A 22046-nucleotide genomic window follows, 5' to 3' on the forward strand; every position below is an offset into this window, starting at 1 on the left:
ATCAAACATTTGAAGAAAGAATGATTAGTTTTTGCAAGTCCCATGCACAATTTTCATAATGGAGTTTCCACTAGTAGAATACCTTTGTTATACGCATGGACGCACACACGCACACACACACACACACACACTTTCTGAAACCACTAGCCACGTGTAACTGCAGAATTTTCATGCCTGCGAAACTGCAGTGGGAGGTATTTACATTCTCAGTTATACACAAATTCACATGGCTGTGTGTTTTTTTATTGGTGAGTTAATTTGCACAAAATTAAAGTAATAACAAATTAAAGGCAACTATATGCTGAAAATACAGATATGTAAGTAGATAAATATCTATTGACTTTTCATGTATGAAATATATAGTTATTGAAAGATCAAAAATCCTGTGCTGGAGATTCTGGATGATGAAACTTTCTAATATGAATCACTATGTAAAAAAGACGTGCATTTTTCCTATTTGAAAGCAAGATTTATTTAATGAAACTTTGCTCATATTTTTATATTATACTACTACAAAGATACATGAAAAGGACAGCTTTCTCCCCTGATGATTGCTAGTTTACAAAAAAACAAACACAAGTAAACCTTTAAACTTATTTTAAGGATACCAGAAGTATTTTCTGGGATTAATTGCTGGATTTATTATTTTTTATTTCTTCCTATTTATTTTGGTTCTCACCTGCATTACAATCAGTAGTCTTTATCAGAAAATTGTTGTGGGCTTGCTAGACAGTTGCTGTAACCTTAATGTCTTCTGGTAGAGTACAATACATCCTATAAAAAAGTGAGAATCATTAAGTGATTGCAACACATGTCTAATGTTGTATAGCGGAGCAGCTTTTCTATGCTGGTTTGCAAGAAAAAGCAGCAGGTGGCATCCATATGCAGTATCAATTCAAATAAATGAATCAAGCTATAAAAATTCATATATACTTTTGCCCAAGACATCTATTAGTTGATGCCAGCATACCTTGGCTGCAGAAGCTTGACATTTTATAACAGAGAGGATTAACAGACTACAACAGAATCACGTAAGCTATCCTAATTTATTTGTTTGTTTGTTGCACTCTTAGACTGCATAATATCTTTCATTCTCTGGACACTATAGTGCCATGATGGCGAACTTATGGCATACGTGCCACAGGTGGCAAATGGAGCCATTTTTAGGACATGCGTGGCGTTGCCCTCTCAGCTTCAGTGCGCATGCATGCGCTGGCCAGCTGACGTTCCTTTTTGGCCATTTTTTCATTCTCTGGAGGGGTCTGGAGGCTTCCTTGAAGCCACCAGAGCACAAAAATGGCCCTATGGGCAAACCAGAAATTCAGGAATAGACTTCCTGTTTGCTCATAGGGCCATTTTTCGCCCTCCTAAACCTTCAGGGAAGCCTCCTGAAGCCTCTGGATGTCCTCCGGGGGAACAAGGGAGGATTTTTTCCTAGAAAGCCTCTGGAGCCTGGGGAGGGTGAAAAACTGGTTCATCATGCGCTGAAAGCAGGGTGGGTGGCCAGAGGTTGCACATGCATGTGCACGTGAGGGGTCATACATGGGTGGCGGGGAGCACCCACACATGACATCCCTGTGCTCTCTCCCACTTTTGGCACGCAATGGGGAAAAGGTTAGCCATCACTCTATAGTGTGTGCATATCTGTGTCTACACAATACATTCATAATAAATACAACAATGGCAATAACAGCACCAACTCTCAAAGGTCTAAGCACTGGGCCTGGCAAGAACAGAAGCACAATTGATATGGAACTGGTAAACAGCAACCAGGTGTATTCAGGCCGGAGTCTTGGCATGCTTTGAGTCTTGTTAAAGTTCATTGTAAAGTCAGCGCTGAGTGCCACTGCCTCCCAGTGTCATTTGTAGGTGGGGTCCATGCCCTTTCCACCTGGCTTTTTTAAGCTAACAGTTCTCCAGCTTGTACAGTGAAGCACATAGCTACAGGCCAAATGCATGCATGCATGGTCTGTCTGGGCTCTGCTCCATGGGCTGCCACTGCTCCATTAGGACCTCTGCCAGTCATTTGGATCCCGGCCTCCTAGTGTGCTGCTGATCAGCTGCAACAGGTGACCAGAAATGCCACCATTGCCCAGTGCATTCACCACCAAAGAGCTGGTTGGCAGCTGACTCTTGGCCTTCCAGTATGCCTACCCATCAGCTGATCTAGGTGGCTGGGACTGCCACCACTATTCACTGCTGCTGCTTGTTGCCGCTGCTGCCTCTCCCAATCCCCCTCCTCCAAGGTATGGCAAACCCTGCCGGGTTTTGACATCAACTTCATTTAAATTGAAATATATTCTTAAATAAGAATAATTCTTAATTCTTTAATATTCTTAAATAAATACCATATAACAATTACAGATTAACCCTTCCTCTAACATAATCTCCTTCAGAGCATATATTTATTGGATATTTACAGAGTGGTCTGGCACTTTTTAAATGTTTTTAATTTCAATTTTTACTTATAGCATAAAGTAGAAAATGGACTACATTGACTTATGAATGAATGGAAAAATATGACATGACCAACAAGACATTGGATATTTATCAAGTATTAAAAAACTGTAAACTTTAACAACTTGCAGAGTTGCTATTCAAGCAGATAACTTTCATGGGAAACATTAAATGGTCTAACGGTTATCATCATTTACAGATCTTTTTCATCTACAGGCTATGAATTTTCATAAAGTCTATTTTCATAATTCAGTAGGAAAATACTGATCTATGAATTAGTCCAACCTTAGAGTCACTGCCTTCTTTTTTATTCTCAGATGCCTATATTCTTTTCAGGAAATTTATGTTACAATCATTTTTCTTCTATCCAATTCTTCAGACATAATTTCCTTTCCCTTTCCACCCCCTTTTCTTTCTTTCTGTTTTTCTTTTACTTCTCACTGAAGCTCATCCACATGTATTATAGGAATGAAATATACATTAATTCTATGTTAAGGGGAAACTACCACTTGTTGCTTTTGCTCAACTGATAATTGTTTTCATTAAGGGATGCCAATAAAGTAGAATGAAAAAAAAATAAAGAGGAGAAATTGAATAGTAGTACTACAACAGTGTTTCACAAAATGTTCATGAGAATAAATTAAAGAGGCAGGTATTCTTATCCCTTTAAAATTAGTTATTGAAACAGGATGTAGACTCAGCAAGCATATTTGTATGCATCTATTTATCTATCCATCCCTCCATCCCTCCATCCCTCCATCCCTCCATCCCTCCATCCCTCCATCCCTCCATCCATCCATCCATCCATCCATCCATCCATCCATCTATCTATCTATCTATCTATCTATCTTCTAGACCCACTCCTCTCAATTAATGATTCTGGGTGCCTTATTAGGATTTCTGCTTATGTTTCATTTCCATAACAAAGGTGAGGGATTTTCTGACAAATCTGACTGCTAGAATTTTATGAAAATGATCAAACACAGAAGCAGGAAAAAAAATGTCAGTGTCATTACTGGAATCTTGTTCAGCTGCTTTGACATGTTTACTACAGCAAATAGCAGTGTTTGGAATGGAAATAAAACCTTTGAGGGTTATAGACTCTTATTCTAGAGAGTAACAGTAGCATATGTGCCCAGAACTGGCAAAAGCCAGAGAAAATTGAAATGAATTTCTTCTAGTTTAATCTACTGTCATCATTAACTATCCTAAAAGTTTAAACAGAATAATTGGGCAGATAGAAATTTCATTTGTCTGGCATCTTAATTCAAATTTCTGTCAATGTTTAAAGCCCCTGAATTTGTAAGCCCTTATTTGAAAATACTCACATCAAAAAGAGAAGAAAAAAGAGGATATGGCTACAGTTTACGATAATATCAGAGTAATCTTGAAATCTGATGCTCTTTCTCCTCTTAGCAAACCTTCTGTAAACCTTACATATTTCACATATAGTAATAACAATAGCACTTAGAATTTATGCCATTTCACAGTGCTTTACAGTCCCCAACAATCTGGGTCCTCATTTTACCAATCTTGGAAGGACAGAAGGCTGTGTCATCCTTGGGCCAGTGAGAATGGAACTGCTGGCAGTCAGCAGAATTAGCCAGCAATACTGCATTCTAACCACTGTGCCACCACAGCTCAATAGCTTATAATATAGAATAGAATAGTATTAGAGATTGGTTGGCTTTCTCCATTAACCTCAGTTTGATTCACAGCACAATCCTTATGCACAGACACCATTTGTTAAGGACAATCAATATTTCTCAGTCAGTTCTATGGCTTGGTGGATTGGGCACACATTTTTATGATGGTTCATTTTCTTTACCTGTTCACTAGGCCCCTCACGTGTGGGGTGCTACAGAGTTCAAATATTTATTCCCTCTGTTTTAAGAGCTACATGAAAATTCTGGTGAGTTCATCCATCAGTTTGGGGTTTGGTATAATCATTTTGTTGATAATAATAACTATATCTGTGGTGGTAAAAGATACGCCAAACTTCCCCAGTCAAGTGAGCTACTAGGTTTTGTATCAATGTTTCAAAACTTCCTTAAATTAAATGGGCTCAGTTTTTTCCACATCAGTTTTGGGGAGTGGCATGACAACTCAACGATGAGACATTTGTTGTCTGGTGACCAGTGGGCTGGATGCCACGCCCACCACAGCTCTGCGAAGATAAAAAAATGTTGCAATATGTCATGTGACATCAACATGACATGGTGAGTTTGACATCTGTGCTTTAAGGTGTTTCTAGTAAGTATTACCTGCACAGCGAATCACATTTCACCATGTGAATCCATGTCTCTACTCATATTGTGTTTAGGGAATGTTGAAGATGTATTCCACCAGCATTAATTTTATAACCAAGGACTTACCATTAGCATTCAGATAGGGATATAGAAAAGTAGTGAGGTTCAGGCTAGAATTACTGATCAGAGATGAAACTTTTCCAGAACAGTATCAGAACTTAATGTTTTCTCCTTCTTACCTGATCATGAACACACCAGTCTATAATACATTGCAGAAATGTATTATAAATGCAAATGAACATTAAGCTAGTTTCGAATAAATGAGATCACACTTTGCAGGAACTATAAATGTTGATATGCTTGAAATGTACTAAAATGGCCCTATTAAGAAGTTCTAAATATTTATGCAACAATAAACCTGGTGGAGTCTGGAACATGACTCCCAAATGAATGTTCTTAAAATTTCAGCTTTGTTATTTCGATATTATTTTTAAGAGGTGATTTTCCCATAGACAAACTTAATCATCAGAAGCTAATTCAGAAAGTTAAAAATGTTTTCAAAAGTTAAGAGATTTAAAGCAACAAAAGTGCAGGATCGATGAAGCATGAAAACAAACAATTTAATGTTCAGGAAAGTTTGCTGATGCCTAAAGCTGCCAAAGATAAAACATCATCTTAGTAGTTCCTGAAATTTTGTTTTTAACTGAAGCTGCTATATCATAACATTTAGGAAGAAAAATGACACACTCTGGAGCCCTTTCTAATCTCAGGTCATTTACCTATTGATTTGTGGATCTTATGGCATTTGGGTATGTAGAATGCAAGTGTTGTGCAGCAGTAACTTTGCTTTGAATAACTTACAGATTTTCCTAAAGTCTATAAAGACTCAGTAGACAAGAATCACAATTAACTTTAGACTAAGATCTATAATGATCCTTACATGATATTCACTAAGTGCTACACAATTTTAGCTTAGCTATAAGATGCAATTATAGTTTGTATCCTATAGGATTCATCCTATAACTTAGACAACTTACCTCTGAAGAAGAAATCTATCCATTTCTTTCAATAAATTAATTGGTTTTTGCAAGTGTTAGAAAGCAGCTAGGGAGAACAAATACAATGGAGAAAATAAAGCTTTATTCCTTTAGTAGGGGAATATTCCCATTGTCTGAATATAATTATTCTCTAATATGAGGGTTGAATGAAAGGTAATGTCTGTTACATCATCCATAGATAGCAGTTGTAATATGCCAGAGCTTCTCATTAGTTCTTTACCATTTTTTCTTTCACTTCCGCTAAAAATTGCTGTAACAAAAGGTTGTATTTGCTAGTTATGAAATGAAAACCGGAAGTGAGTTCTTATCTATGGAATGTGCCATAACAGAATTTTTGACTGCCAAAATAATTCTTACAACCATCATTTACAAACTTACAACCTTCATTGAACTCAGAATTACAATTGTAACACATGCCAGTCTTTAAGCACGTCACCAAACATTTTCCAATATTTTTTACAGCAGTTGTTAAACAAATTCATTTGGTGAATCCATTATCCACAATGGCTGTTTTTTTGCTGGAAACTGGAAGCAAATGTTGGTTTATTATAAAAAAAAACCTGTCATAAATCTTGCTCGTGTGACTGCAAGATTCTGCAAAAAGTCATTAAAGAGGGCCAGTTGTTGAACACCTAAATGTGTTCTGATTATTGTGTGGGATGTGTGTATGCCATCAGAACTTTGAATCTGGGACATAAGTAATCCTGTGAAAATCTGTCATTACTATGAATTGTTAATATTGGTTGACCAGATGTTAAGTCCAGGACTATCTATAAAATCATAGATGTAGACTTTACATTTACTTTTGATTCAACTCTTGTACTTAATCTTCCTCACTCTTTAGTTTTCCAATGACTAAACTGGCATGGGGAATTCCATCTGATTTGAGATTATTCTAAATTTGTGCTTTGTCTATTTCAGAGTACATAAACTTTGGGGTACTGATCAGCTATGGAAATGGTTCAGCCATGTCTTATACCCATTTTGGCCACTTTGTGAAACCACTGTGTTACTCCTTTGACACAATCTATCTTTCTATATTCCCAAGTCTCCATTTCTTCAGAAAGAAGTTTCTGTTTTATAGCTTCATGCTCAGGGTGTTGTTGTTTTTTTAAGAACCTCTTCACATTTTTCATCTTATTTTATAATATCCTGGGGTTATTTTGTTCCTGATCTAAAAAGGTTCTATGAAAAGAATTCTCTCATGATGAATCCCTTATGATTTAACTGAAGTCCAGGAAGTTTGAGAAGTAATGGGAGCTACAGATTGCTGCGAATATACCACTATAAAAATATTTGGATGATTTGTAAACCTCCAAGAGCTAATATGGTATCAGCTCTAAGGTCTGGGCAATCAGAAATTCCCTGGCTCAAGATCACAAATATATCTAGGATGGTGAGGTTAGTCACAAATCATGTAAGTCTGCTTCTGGAGAGGTACTTTCTCAAATGCTTATCAAAGGCTCAGGAACAGCATTTTAAACATTTAATCACTTTGAGTTCCAAATGTTTACTGTATCGTTTTCCAGTCTTACTGTGAATATTGCCATGGAAAGGATTAATGCTTTGCCATTTTTTTGCTACAGCAATATTACTGTAATTTAGGGAATATGAATAACCTAACACTTCAGGTAACAGTCCTTGACTGGCTTGGGAGGTGGGGGGAGAGTACAGAAAATTAATCTTTTTCATTTGCCATTGCTATGAAATAGTGTCACTAAGTACACCACTGGAGGGGAGAACTATTCTGACAAGAACATGTCTTATGAGAACATTAAAAATTGAATAGTGAAAATAGAGTGCAACCACTGAACAAAATCTGACGGCATCACTCCGTGCTCCATTTGATCCTTCTCCACTGTGCTACTGAAATTAGTTAAGTTAGACTAGAACAAATGTGGTCTAGCAATGCTGACTAAGCACTTAAAATCTAATCACTCAACATGTATAAATTTTCTTCCTCTCCAGTTCCATCTCCCTTTCGCACTTTAATTCTCTTTCTCCCTCAGTCCCTTTCCATAAGAAACTTACAATTTACATCTGGGGAAGCATGGAAAAAGAAATTTGGTGGGGAGAGGAAAAACCTGGGATTGACCTTTTCTTTGGAGAAAGGGGTGAAGAAAGACAGAGAGGTAGGAAAAGTAAAAGTAAAATAGTCCTATGGGAGTTCTAATGCATTTTTCCCTATTTTAAAAAGCTCAGAAAATTGCTGTTTTTGCACTTTGCCACTGAATTTTGATGACAAGATAATTCAGAGCTTCAATATTTGGAAAATAAGGATGGAGAATGCTCATACAGTCTATGGATTTTAGGTTGCCTGCTAAGCAGTCAGAAAAAGTATGACAAATGTATATCAAATTATTTTATATTTTAGCTTTGTTTCAATTGGAGACAAGCAGTAAAACAATAAATCAGTAAAAGCAAAGAGATTAATAAAATTTAGCTTCTCTGAATAAGTAAATATGACCAACGTTTGAAGGGGACTCTAATTTTTCAGGTAGAAAAACAGTGATCCTTACAGCTATTCTGATCATGAAATGTTTGAATAGATAGAATTCATCTTTTACTTCGCTATTATACTTAATAACCTTCTTATATTTAATCCTAAAATAATTGTGGCACAATTTCTGTTGTCTAGTACATATTTTTTTCAATCACAGTATCTTTGGATGAGTGGTGCAGTGGCCTACAGGTGGCGATCTCGCCTCACAATCAGGATGCTGTGAGTTTGATCCTAGATATTTCTATCTTTGGGCACAATGAGAATATATTTGCTAAATAATCTCCGTATTGGTGACAAGAAAGGCATCCGCCCAGTAAACACTCAGCTCCATTCAGTCGCCCCACAGGGATTATGGGGTCTTTAAAAGATCCTGATGAATCACAGTACCTTTGGAAGGTGAGTTTAATTACTAGGATGATTGTATGCTCATGACATCAGAGGTGGATCAAAGTAACCATCTGTATCCCAGAGAAGGGTAACTTTCAAGGTACACATTCTAGAAAACTGAGGATAATATGTAAGGAAGAAGAGGGAAGATGTCTATCTATCATCATTCAAATAGCAAGCTGAAGTGATCCAGCTAATGTGTTAACGAATGTGTTTGTCCTGTATTTCAGGAACAGGACAGGATTTGTCAAGCTAATTACTTCTGGACTTTGGGTAGGAAAGTCCACAGTACAGTACCTTTGTATAAGGAGTGTTTCAATTTGGTGGCAGTTCAATCTAATCATAATTTACAATTATATTTTAGTTTGTGATTCTCTTTTACCGGGGAACCTGTGGAAGAAAAGAATGGATGGGTGGATGGAGACAAGACATCCAAGATTAAGATAACATTGTACCCAAATGAGAAATATTAACAAAACGTCATGTCAAAGTATGGGATTCAAACATCCAGACATTCATAGATGAGCATGCAATCCAATGGAATTTCCTATTGGAAGAAAGGAATGGTAGAGAGTTTCTCTTTCCCTGGAAACCTTTTCTCACTATCTCACACTCTGTTTCAGATATTTCCCTAATTCTCAGAAGCAGATGTTCAGGGAAGTAAAAGAAGAAGAAAGAACAAAGACTTGTTAAAAGAGTGGAATTATCTACAACAAAGCCAGGTGTATTTAGGAAACAAAGCATTTTGCCTCCTGAGTAACAAACATTTTTCTACAATAAACAAATAGCCTTTTAGCTAGATGCATAGAAAACAATAAAAAAAGATTTGTCAAAATCTCTTGAATGACCTTCCTAAAGCCCAGTGAACTATAATAATTCAATTTCCCAATCCATTGATTAATGTTATTACATTTACATCCCACTTGTTCCCCATGGAGCACAAAGTGGCATACACAGAATCTCCAGATGGGACATAACATGCTTAGGAAAAAAAGTGACAGAGCAAGAACACATTCAAGGTGTATCAAATCATGTATGACATTGAAAATTAAACTGAAAAGAATTTTCACTTTCTTGTAAAACTATAAGGACTAGGGATCTGCAATAAAGGTGATTAGAAAAAGATTAAGAACAACAACAAAAATATATCTTCGCTCACTACACAATCAATCAGTGGAATTTATAATTCATTGTTACCTTGAATGGTTTCAAGGAAACAGATACAGTTATGGAAGACAGATTTATCAAGGGAGGGAACCCTTGACTCAGTGTGCCTTCCTGAGTAGGTATAGTTTATCTCCAAATACCAACTGGACTAATATACTGGTTGGAAAAAGAGTGGAATTGGATTATACTTTCTACTTATGAATACATACCCACCATCCCCAAATCATCTGGTTGGTCACTTAGTTTTATAATAACAATAATATTGTTAGTATACAAACGTTAGTATACAAATATGAAATTATTGTCATCTCAATAATATTATAACAGGAATATATTTTTAAACGGTGTTCTTGTTATACATAGAAGAAATAGTGGAAAAATTATTGTAACATACCTTAATAATCCCAGGTGGCCTAAGACTAGGAACAGGATTCATGTCTTGAAAGAATGGTAAATGTATATGTATTCTCATAAATATGCATACACCTTGTACTTGTACTTGGATTATCCCTGCTAGTGGTGGATTTAGTTAGTTCAAGTTTCAACATGTCCACAAGTCCACATGTCATCAAGCACTTTTTTTTTTTTTTTTTTTGCAAATTATTGCTCTGCAAATCCGGAGAAGACTTCTAGCCAATTAAAATGCACCACCTTTCTTTTTTGCCTTTTAATTTCATCATCATTAGAACTCCTATCAAAAGCTTTACATAAAAAAATTGAGATGCCAAGGATGAGACAACTAGGAACCAAAGACAATTAATACTTATTGTTATTTAAACATGTTATGGTTGGGGCAGGGCATCCTGATCTCATTCCAAGAATCACTCTAGTTTGAAAATTATAAATTAATTAACCCGACTTTTTTTGCTTCATCATCCTGATATTGATATAAACAAGGAAACCTCCATCCTCTTCATTTTGGAAGCTGCTGCTGTGTCATTATTTGCAGTGGACCAAAAGAAATGGAACAGAACCAATATTTTTGAATCAAACAAGGCAGGTTAAACAATTTGGCAAATTAAGCAATTTACTTACTCTGGAATAAGAATAAATCAGTTATAATTCATGCTAAATTGACCCTACTTGGGCTTTACTCAATTTTCTACCCGTTAAACAAATAAAGAAATAATGATAATGGCAAATTAAGCATCCATTATCCTAAAATAAGGAAAGCAAAAGAAACAACCTTCAGCAATGGCACACCACTGTCCAGAGCAAACCCCAATGATGCCAGAATAACAAAACATTCTTCATGATGTCACACCAATTTCCCAATTATGTGCTTGTACTATAATGACCTCTGCTAGTGCATACTATAAGTTGCCGTCTTTGTGTGACAACTTCATCAAATACATGTCTTTTATCTGCCTTGTTCTCCCTGCTGACACCTATGCAGCCCACGTACATAAACACATAAACAACTCAAATATTCTTTAATAATGAGATTTTTCATTTTCTCTGAAATTCTACAGAGGAGTAGAGTAGAGAGGATGGCTTTCTATAGGGAGATCATACAAGTTCAACCTTGATAGCAGGAAAGGCAGGATTGTATTTATGTAGACCTATGTAATTGACTTTTGATGGTCTTACTGTTGTGATTTTGTGACTTATGGGAATATCAGTGTCCCTTTTTCCCAGTTTATATTTATCATCAATAGAGGCAAATACTACAAATACTATGACCGCAGTAGGGATGAGGAGACTAGTTACCTTTCTTTCAAGAGATGATGAATCGTAAATAAACCCTTACAATAGGTTAAAGGGATCAGAGGCCAAGCTATGTCATAATTCATTGGAAAAGGTTGCAGCTGCAATGGAATCAATAGGCCATTAAGCTTAGCCTTCGCCACTGACCAAAACAGCAAAAGTAACAGATCACAATCTTGAAGGCAGGGATTAGGCAAGCTAAATGCAAACAATGAGTTATTGTTTGTAGCCGATGATTTGAAGTAAAGTATTTGTCTTCTTTCATTCAGTCACATCTATATTTGTGTCATCAGCAGGGATAAAAGGCCTCCCGTCCTTGCCTTCCTCCTGAATCATTTGCAGTGTTCCAAAATAGTGCAAGTCTCTGGTTAATGTCCTTTAATAACCCAAAACAATTACGGCAATTGTTTTATATATTTATTTAGGATAGAAAGTTTATGTTAGATCCACCTGAGTAAAATGTTAGCTAAAAAGATTATATATGCACATCACTTGTAATGAATCATTGTCTATTACAGGGTTCATCTGAATCCACCATCTTTGAATAAATTCTAATAACCCAAGGTTAATTGTTGTTATAATTAATTTCCTTCCTGATACTTACTGGGGCCTCACAGAGGGTGGGATTCTGTTTCCTAAAACACTTTTTCCTTGACCCTTTAGAAGTGATTGCAATGCTACACTGCTTTTGTATTTTCATGTGCAGGAGAAATAACAGGGGCAGTCATTTGGAAAATAGCAAGAATTGCCTTTACCAAGGCTCTGATGAATAGAAATTTCATTTCTACCAACAGTTTTCCAGAATTTGGTGGCCTCCTGGAAACTTTTCTTCCAGAATTTCCTGTCAGAATGGCCAATGACTGTTGGGAGATGTAATTCTGTACATGCTGGGGGAGTGTGCAGATTAAACAGAACAAAATAACAGACTTGAAAGGGACCTTGGAAGTTTTCTAGTCCAATCCCCTGCTCAGGCAGGAAACCCAATACCATTTCACACAAGTGATTGTCCAATCTCTTCTTAAAAACTTCTTGTGTTAGAGCAACTTTGGAAGGCAAGTTATTACATTGTTTAATTGTTCTAACTGTCAGGAAATTTCTCCTTAGTTCTAGGTTGCTTCTTTCCTTGATTAGTTCCCATCCATAGCTTCTTGTCCTGCCTTCAAGTGCCTTGGAGAATAGCTTGACTCCCTGTTCTTTGTGGCAACTCTTGAGATATTGAAATACTGATGTCATATCACCCCAGTCTTCTTTACATTAAAGTAGACATACACAATTCCAGCAACCATTATTTATATGTTTTAGCCTCCAATCCCATAATCATCTTTGTTGTTCTTCTCTGTACTCTTTCCAGTATCTCAACATCTGCAGGAATAAAATTCCCCATATCCTTGCCTTCTTTATATCATGGCAACCAATTGGATGCAGTATTCCAAATATAGCCTTAGCACGCCATTATAAAGTGATGTTAATACTTCACTGATTAGAGAAATCTGCTCCAGACTAATCTGGAATCTTCAGATTTTTTTCCCTAGCCACTCATGAATAATCCCAGTATCTTAACCATTGAGAAGATAGAAAATCACCATATCATATTCCGTACACAATGATGCTTCCATGCCCCCAGCAAGTTGGTTATAATTGCTTTAAACTTCAAAATTCTATGTTCTTTTTCAAAGAAAATTACATTGTTACAGAAAAAAATAAAACAATTCAAATCTTCAATTCATTTTTCCCATCCACTTTAGTGCTGAACATCACACCCCTCCAATTGATCCATTCTCAAATATCAATATAACTTTAGTTTTTCATATATAGAAGTACATACATTCAAGAAATAGATTCAATTACTGAGAGAAATGGTAGTAATCATGAAAGGTGAAAGGCCAAAACACAGTAAATTTGTGTTTTAGGTAACTGCAAATAGTCATGGCTAGGAACATGTGCATAATACAGGAAAGATAAATCTGAATTCACTTAAGTAAGTCCAAAATAGTTGTAAAGGCAGTGCCTAGAGTTCCCATTTCTGATGAAATATAAAAATAATTATAGCTTCCATATATTTTAATGGGAAATATTCATTTCTACATAGTTTCTGTTAATAACATGCTGAGAGTTTTCTAACAGGGAGTCCAGAATTGTTCCCCTGTGTGAAGTGACTTTGCATATTTCAAGAGGTGGCTATTTAAAAAAAAAAAGAAATATTAAAAAATGAAATTAGATACCGCTGTGTTTGACTACTTTTGATACATCCCACCCTACTGGCAATCAGATAAATTAGTTATTCATCTTTACAAAAATAGTGACAGAATTGCAAAAGGAATCCATCTGACCAGTGGTGGGATCCTGCCAGTTTAACAACCGGTTTGATGATTGTGCCTAATATGCACTGCGCATGCATGCAGTTTTAACAAAATTTACTGCTAGGGAGTAACACAGCTGAGGCATGGCAATCTACTCTGCTGTGTAAATCAGCTGAGAAGATATAGGTCAGTAAAGCGTAGGAGTAGGTGGGCGAGCTGCCTAAGTGTCTGAGTGAACTGGTTGGCTCTCAGCTGATCGTTGGAGCTACTGGTTCACCCAGACCGGTCCAAACCCATAGAATACCACCTCTGCATCAGACCTAAAATAAAAAAAATGATTCCTCATAGTTTTGTGGATTTCCATGTTCTAAATTAAATCTCTGAACTATAGTTATAATATCTTTGTACTATATCTGAAAACCATTTTTCTTAGGCCCATTTTTTTTGAATTTCTTTTTGCATTTTTAAACATAAAAAACATTAAAAAAATCTCATCCATTACATACAGCATGTCGTTTGGTTACAAGTGTTTTTGCATCCATATTCTCAATTACATATACAATCACAGATTTTCCGTCTAATATAACTAAATACCTCACTTTCATTGTACAACGTATATTCAATTACAATTAATATTTCTTTCTTTTCAATAAACCTAATTCCCTTACATTCTTGATTGTCTGTTTAATAGCAGTATGCCTTTATGTAATCCCTTATCTTATTCTGAATATTTTTACAGTATAAAAGACTTTACCAACTGTTTATATTTATATATCGCTATTTTCTTAGGCCCATTTTTAATCTTATTGTTTACTTGGTTTGAGACCTCATCATTGCTTTGCATTATCATTATAACTGTGGTGCCCTCAGATAAGCTTTTGGTTTTGTAAATTATACTTCAACGAGCCAAAACAAATTCATGATTGAGAACCGGGGAATCTGAACACAACTGGACCTAGCAGAGTCACCTTTGTTTTAAAGAGAATGTAGTTCAAACACATTATTTCCCATCCTTATTGAATGTACAGCTATGCTCAATAAAAGCCATACACAAGATGCATTTGCAAGTCAGTCCTGATACAATTCAAACTTCTGCTTCAAATCACTGACCCATTTTGACTTTCTGAATAGGAGAATTGGTTCAGAAGTGCCCAGTTCATCTTGACAATTGGTTTAACCTTTCAGAATAAATCTTAAAAGTAAATACTTTTAGATGCTTAAGTGAACTGGCTTGGAATCAAATGTCCACACTGAAACTTCATCTTATTGAGTAAAAAAATGATAATAACAAAAGATAATTTGAACTAACGAACACCTTCTTCACCACTTCCACTTATCAATTCATTGCATTTTTCTAGACTTCCGTTTTAAACACACCTCTTGCTTTATAATATATCTGCCTTGCCTTCATATTCAGCTGTACAGAATTGTGCAGTTTTAAATTATCTTTTGACTCCAATTAAGTTTTGAACGACCTGTTTAATTATTATTTTATTTTTATTTTATTTCTGGACAATATAATAAAATACCTTTTTCTTTTTTTGTAAATATTCAATTTTATGGGAAATTCTGAAATTGGGCATAGGTTTTACCAATGGGAAACTAAGGTTTGTTCTTCTTTGTTTAAATATGCATGATTTCTTGGTTTCAGTTGTTCCTTTTTGTTCATCATATTATCATTATGATTTTGATAAATGAAAGTAACTCCCAATCAAAAATTGCTTATTTGGGCCGCTTCCCTGGTAAAAGTTTACTGCATTGTATTATCAGTGTTGTTCATGCTCATTTCATTAAAGACATCAGACATAGAAGTTTGTATCAAATTTTATTTCAAAGAGCCAATGTAAATTCATTCAAGCAAACCAAAATTATTTTTCTGACAAGGATATATTTCTATTTTGCTTCTGTTTCCCTCTTTTTCAATGGGAAACAATTCAGATTTATCTTACCAAATCAAGGAACTGGTTTGGCTATCTTAGCTACACCAGTGGTCATTTGTAAAAAAAAAACTTCCAGTGTTGGGGCATTCACAACTTCTGGAGGCAAGCTGTTCCACTGATTAATTGTTCTGTCAGGAAATTTCTCCTAAGTTCTAAGTTGCTTCTGTCCTTGATTAGTTTCCACCTATTGCTTCTTGTTCTGCTCTCATGTGGTTTGGAGAACAGTTTGACTCCCGCTTCTTTGTGGCAACCCCTGAGATATTGGAATACTGCTATCATGTCTCCCCTAGTCCTTCCTTTCATTAAACCAGACATACCCAGTTCCTGCAACTGTTCCTCATATGTTTTAGCCTCTGGTCCCCTAATCACCTTTGTTATTCTTCTCTGCACTCTTTCTAGAGTCTCCACATCTTTTTTACATCATGGCGACCAAAACTGAATGCAGTATTCCAAGTGTAGACTTACCAAGGCATTATAAAGTGGTATTAACACTTCACGTGATCTTGATTCTATCCCTCTGTTTATGCAGCCTAGAACTGTGTTGACTTTTTTGGCAGCTGCTGCACACTGCGGGCTCATATTTAAATGGTTGTCCACTAGGATTCTAAGATCCCTCTCACAGTTACTACTGTTGAGCAAGGTACCACATATACATTACCTGTGCATTTTGCCCTTCTTGCCTTTCTTGCCTTACTTTTTTCACCATTGAATTTCATTTTGTAGATAGTGCCCAATGTTCAAGTTTGTCAAGATCCTTCTGTATCTTAAGCCTATCTTGTGGAGTGTTGGCTATTCCTGCCAGTTTGGTGTCATCTGCAAATTTGATGAGTTCCCCATTTATTCCCTTATCCAAATCATTGATGAAGATGTTGAAGAGTACTGGGCCTAAAACAGAGCCTTGGGGTACTCCACTGCATACTTCCCTCCACGTAGATGCAGTTCCATTGAGGACTACACATTGAGTGCAGTTGGTCAGCCAGTTACAAATCCATCTAATGGTGATGCTGTCTAACCACATTTTTCTACTTTATCTAGTAGTAAATTATGGTCTACTTTATCAAATGCCTTGCTGAAGTCCAAGTAAATTTAAATTGACAATGTTTCTCAGGGTAAGCACAGCATTGAGTTTGCTATTCACAAAAGAATGCATGTTAAGGTCTGCTATTATGTGTTATTAGCAGTCAAGGATTCCTTTATACTTTGAAGACCAATGCTTTGGAATGCCTAATGGATTAGGAATCCAGAGTAAGCTGGCCGACAAATAACTTTAGGTGAATGATCATATTTCATATTTCATTAATTTCTATGGTGAGAGGGAAAACTTGGAATATTGTAATGTTGTTTCCTCCTTTCTTTTTCCTTTTTTTAAAAATGTGTTTTTCTACATAGGAAAACCTTTGTTGCGAAATTATTACTCTCTTGCCTGGAACGCTACAATTAGTTATAGAGAAGTTCAGACTTATTGTATTCAGGGAATTATTTAGTATTGTGAAATAATATAAAAGAAGGAGCAGGACAAGCAGCATAACCATATGTTAATGCAGGCTCCAGTTTGAAACAAACAAACAAACAAAAAAGCAAAAGCAAATAAGCAAAACAAAAAGGCACATGCAATGCAGTAATATTTAAAAGAATAGAAATAGCAAGACTAATATACTATTTCATAGCGCTTTATTGCCTTCCACCAAGTGGATTATAGTTTCAGCATATTGCCCTCAACAGTCTGGGTCCTCATTTTACCCACCTCAGAAGGATGGAAGGCTGAGTCAACCTTAAGATGGTCAGGATTGAACTGCTGGCAATCGGAAGAATTAGCCTATAATATTGTATTCTCACCGCTGCATCACCATCTAAGAAGCTTGTTTCTAAGTCACCAATATTTTTCCATTTGAGAAAGATTTTTTTATTAGTTTTAATTTATGAGCTGTATTTTGATGATAGAGATGACCAACTCAGCTAATAGTCCAACTGGAGCTTCCCAACTGGTTGTTAGTCTGCCTTTGAGAATACAGTTGCTTTTGCTCTAAAAAAATTACCAGAACAACATAGGCAAGGCTTTTTCAATCTTCTCATATTCAGACAGTCAGCAGTGACTATTCAAAAGACTAAGGAAAACGGAGGAAATATAAACAAAAGTTGGTAGTGACCCAATCCTGATCCATATAAAGATGCCACTTTAGTCTTACTTTCATTTTAACACATGCCTTGTCACAATGTGTCCAGCATAATTTCAAACCAAAATAAGGAAATATAGGGTAATCCATTGAGAAAAAAGGAATTTACACAAAAAGAATATCACAAGTAACTTATGACTTATTCCACACAAGGAGAATTAACACCCCCCCCCCCCAATATTGTAGCATCTTAAAAACTCCTATTCTATATACCAGGTATGCAAACATACCTTCCAAAAGTGTTATTTACAGAATTTGGGTTTACTTTACAACCCAACTCTATTGTCCCAACTTTTTTTTGGCAGACTTTAGAAGGCAACTACCCTATTTTGATTGGGTTATGGTATTCACAAAAATTAGGAGAAGGTTAATTTGGGGTTTTGGAATGGTTAGCTATTTGTTATGGCTTCTTTGACATGAAGGTTTGCTTAAGAGTTTTATATAAGCTTTCTTACAGATCTTATTTTACCAAGACATAGTGGGAATTATATAAATTATATTAATAAAATTAATATTAAACATGTCGATGGAAGCTGAGTAGCTTTATTTGCAGAACAACCATATGAGAAAACACTGAGAGACAACAACATGAAGGCGACTGAACTTTAAGACTTAGTTTTGATTTGAACACTTCCCAAAATCTAGCATTCAAAATCCAGCATTTCATTCTATAGCAATAGCAATAGCAGTAGACTTATATACCGCTTCATAGGGCTTTCAACCCTCTCTAAGCGGTTTACAGAGAGTCAGCATATTGCCCCCAACAATCTGGGTCCTCATTTTACCCACCTCGGAAGGATGGAAGGCTGAGTCAACCCTGAGCCGGTGGGATTTGAACCACTGAACTGCTGATCTAGCAGTAGCCTGCAGTGCTGCATTTAACCACTGTGCCACCTTGGCTATTCTAACTCCAACTACCCAATGCCTCTTGGCTTTCATCAGTGGTGGGTTGCAGGTTTACCAGATCCTGCCCGGACCACTGGGTACCATTCCGGTACGGTGCTCCTGAGGGCCCACCTGTCCACCCGAGCTCCTTACCTGTGCTTTAAGCTTTTGGCGCTTCTGCGCATGCACATGGCACATATTATGCCTGCATGATGCTCTGCCAAGCAGCTGGAGCATCACGGAGGCTTGCGGAAGCGTCATAGGCAAATATGGCATCTGCGCCTGCGCAGTGCACACCCATGTGGGTGACATCGGGGCCGTTCCAATCGTACCGGTTGGAACGGAATCCGGAACCAACCACTGGCTTTCACCCAATTAAGTATTGCCTCAATGAGAAAAAAATCCAGAACATGCAACCAATCAAGATACTTCTGGCTGGCTAGGTCTGTGGCCCTATCTTATCATTAAAGCCTTATTAAAGATGGCACCTTGTTGGTCAACCACTGCAGAGTTCTGAACAGAGCAATTATTTTCTGATATGGCTTACAGCATTGTAGCTTCGGCAGTTGGATAACATAAGCATGGATTCTTTTTGGGATTCTTAAGCTTGGCTAAAACTTCCACTTTAATTCAATTATTTTCAACTAAACAGTCTCAGTCATCTGTGCCACTGATCTTGGCTTTGATTTCATATCTATATCTATATCTATATCTATATCTATATCTATATCTATATCTATATCTATATCTATATCTATATCTATATCTATATCTATATCTATATCTATATCTATATCTATATCTATATCTATATCTATATCTATATCTATATCTATATCTATATCTATATCTATATCTATATCTATATCTATATCTATATCTATACCTATACCTATACCTATACCTATACCTATACCTATACCTATACCTATACCTATATCTATATCATGTATGTATGTATGTATGTATGTATGTATGTATGTATGTATGTATAAACTTGTAAGATTCTGATGGGACCAATTTGTGTATGTCACTTCTCTGTCAAAGGTTGGGTATTACAACCTTAAAATACCCATCATACATTCAAAATTAAATCTACATTTACTCTGTGCACACACAAACCAATGAACAAAGCATTTTCATATGCTTGTCATTGGATGGGAATAATAGAAACAATTAGTAGTCTTAACCAAAGTGAATTGACCTTCTCTCATGTATGAACACACACATACACAAAATAAGTGTTCGACTTTAGGGACAAAAAAGAAGCATTAGCAACAGGTCTGAAACAAGTGACTACTTGAAATAGAAGTCATCTCCATAAAAAAGGCTGCTAATTGCAATTAGACACAAAGAATGATCTCAGCAGATGCTATACAACTAATTTCAACTCAATCCAATTATTTTGCTGCTTGATACACCTGAAAGAGTATCAGAAATCTGAAAAGCTGTTATGAGAAAATTCATCACTGCATTTGGCTTTTTTGAGAAAGACATCAAGACTCTAAGATTGACTGCAATTATAGCTGATATTCTATTTTTTATATAATTATGTGTAATTTTTCAAAACTGAAATATAATTAGTAAATCATCACTACCAGGTGCTAGATTACTTAACAAGTTAGAGAAGGACAGCATCCTGAAAGCAGAAAGGAATGATGGTTGCTATTACAAGTGATCAAAGGGAAATATTTATTTTAATTGACTTTGTTAAATTTCATAGAATTTTTTTATTGATTTTACCAAACATTGTCTCCTCTTACTCCACCTATATTACTTTCAGATTATGTAAATCAGAATTTCAGAACAGTAGCTCCAGGGCAGTGGAAAAACGTTTGAGACAGGGTTTGCATGAACAAGGAATACTATAACATCCAGCCAAGCTCTTTGTTTGGATTTTAAAGTTTTAAGTAACTCTCTTTGGACCCAAATGAGAAACAATGATGTTGACATACCTGAACTGCAAAAGCCTGTGTAAGCTATGTCTATTTACAACTCGCATTCCGGATCCAAAGAAAGTGTGTATCATGACTTGAGAATACAGAAACTGACTTTGCAGAATACATTTCAGAAAATCAAGCTAATATTGAGTTGGACAAATTGTGGTTAAGCAATGGATTAAGCCAAGATTTTCTTAGTTTCACTATAAAACAGATCATCTTGTTGATTTATAAACCTGCTCATGTGTTTGGGAAGAGTATGCCATGTGAAAATGACCATTGTAATTTGCAATTGCAATTACCCTGTTGCCAAAGTTATTTGAGGCCTGCATTGTATATGAAATTGTGAATTCTCCATACTGAAAATATTCACCCAGCTATTGCCTTGAAGATCAGGAACAATGACTTGGATTTTTTTTTAACATTTGGGATATTAAAAGGGATGGAGTCAGACAGAGGTCAGTAAGAGGTGCATGACAGATTCCAGTAGAATGAGAACTTGTATTCTCTAAGCATACATGTGATAATAATAATAACTCCAAATCAGTTCAATTTTCTGAATCTATTTTGAGAATTCAATTTGATGTTTTCAGATGCAATTTGGGATAAAAATATCTCATAGACTTTGGCTTGATTTGACATACCAAATCACAAATTTAATTTTGATTTAACTTTCAGACTTAGAATTTTAATCCATTGCAATCAGATTTGCAAACCTGAATTATTTTGTGATCAAACTAATGTATACATGACTGGATTCTTTCCCAAAATATTCCAGAAGGAATATTCTAGAAGAAATATTGTATTCCTATAGTTTACATAATATTTCTGTAAATTATTTCCATTCTAAACCACTGTTGGCCTGTCTATTTTAACTGAATCAAAGGTTTCTGATATTGCTTTCTCACAGTAAATTAATTTTATAAAATAAGCTGTGAGAATTGCCATCTGTAGCTTTTCTCTATTGCTCAATTGCTGGGCTGCTACTGTTGGGCTGCATTTATATCCCTTAGGGCCAATCATGTTCTACTTGGTTTGATAAGAGTAATCTGAAACCACAAGTTAAATAACATTACTTAGTCAATGAATTATGAATAAATGGGCAAAGATACTGCACACAATGGGGAAATTTGGCAGCAATTGATGTGAGAGGAAGAAAATTTAAGATGATGGTAGTGTGTGGCTATCTGAATGCATGTCATTAGAATAACAATTCTTTCTATGTCAGACTTCTCCAGACATAGAGCCCTGTGTACTCAAAACTACAATACAAGTTCTC

This window comes from Thamnophis sirtalis, unplaced genomic scaffold (assembly GCF_051295495.1).
Source record: "Thamnophis sirtalis isolate CommonGarterSnake01/CBP01778 unplaced genomic scaffold, rThaSir2_p1.2 scaffold_1, whole genome shotgun sequence".
NCBI lineage: Eukaryota > Metazoa > Chordata > Lepidosauria > Squamata > Natricidae > Thamnophis > Thamnophis sirtalis.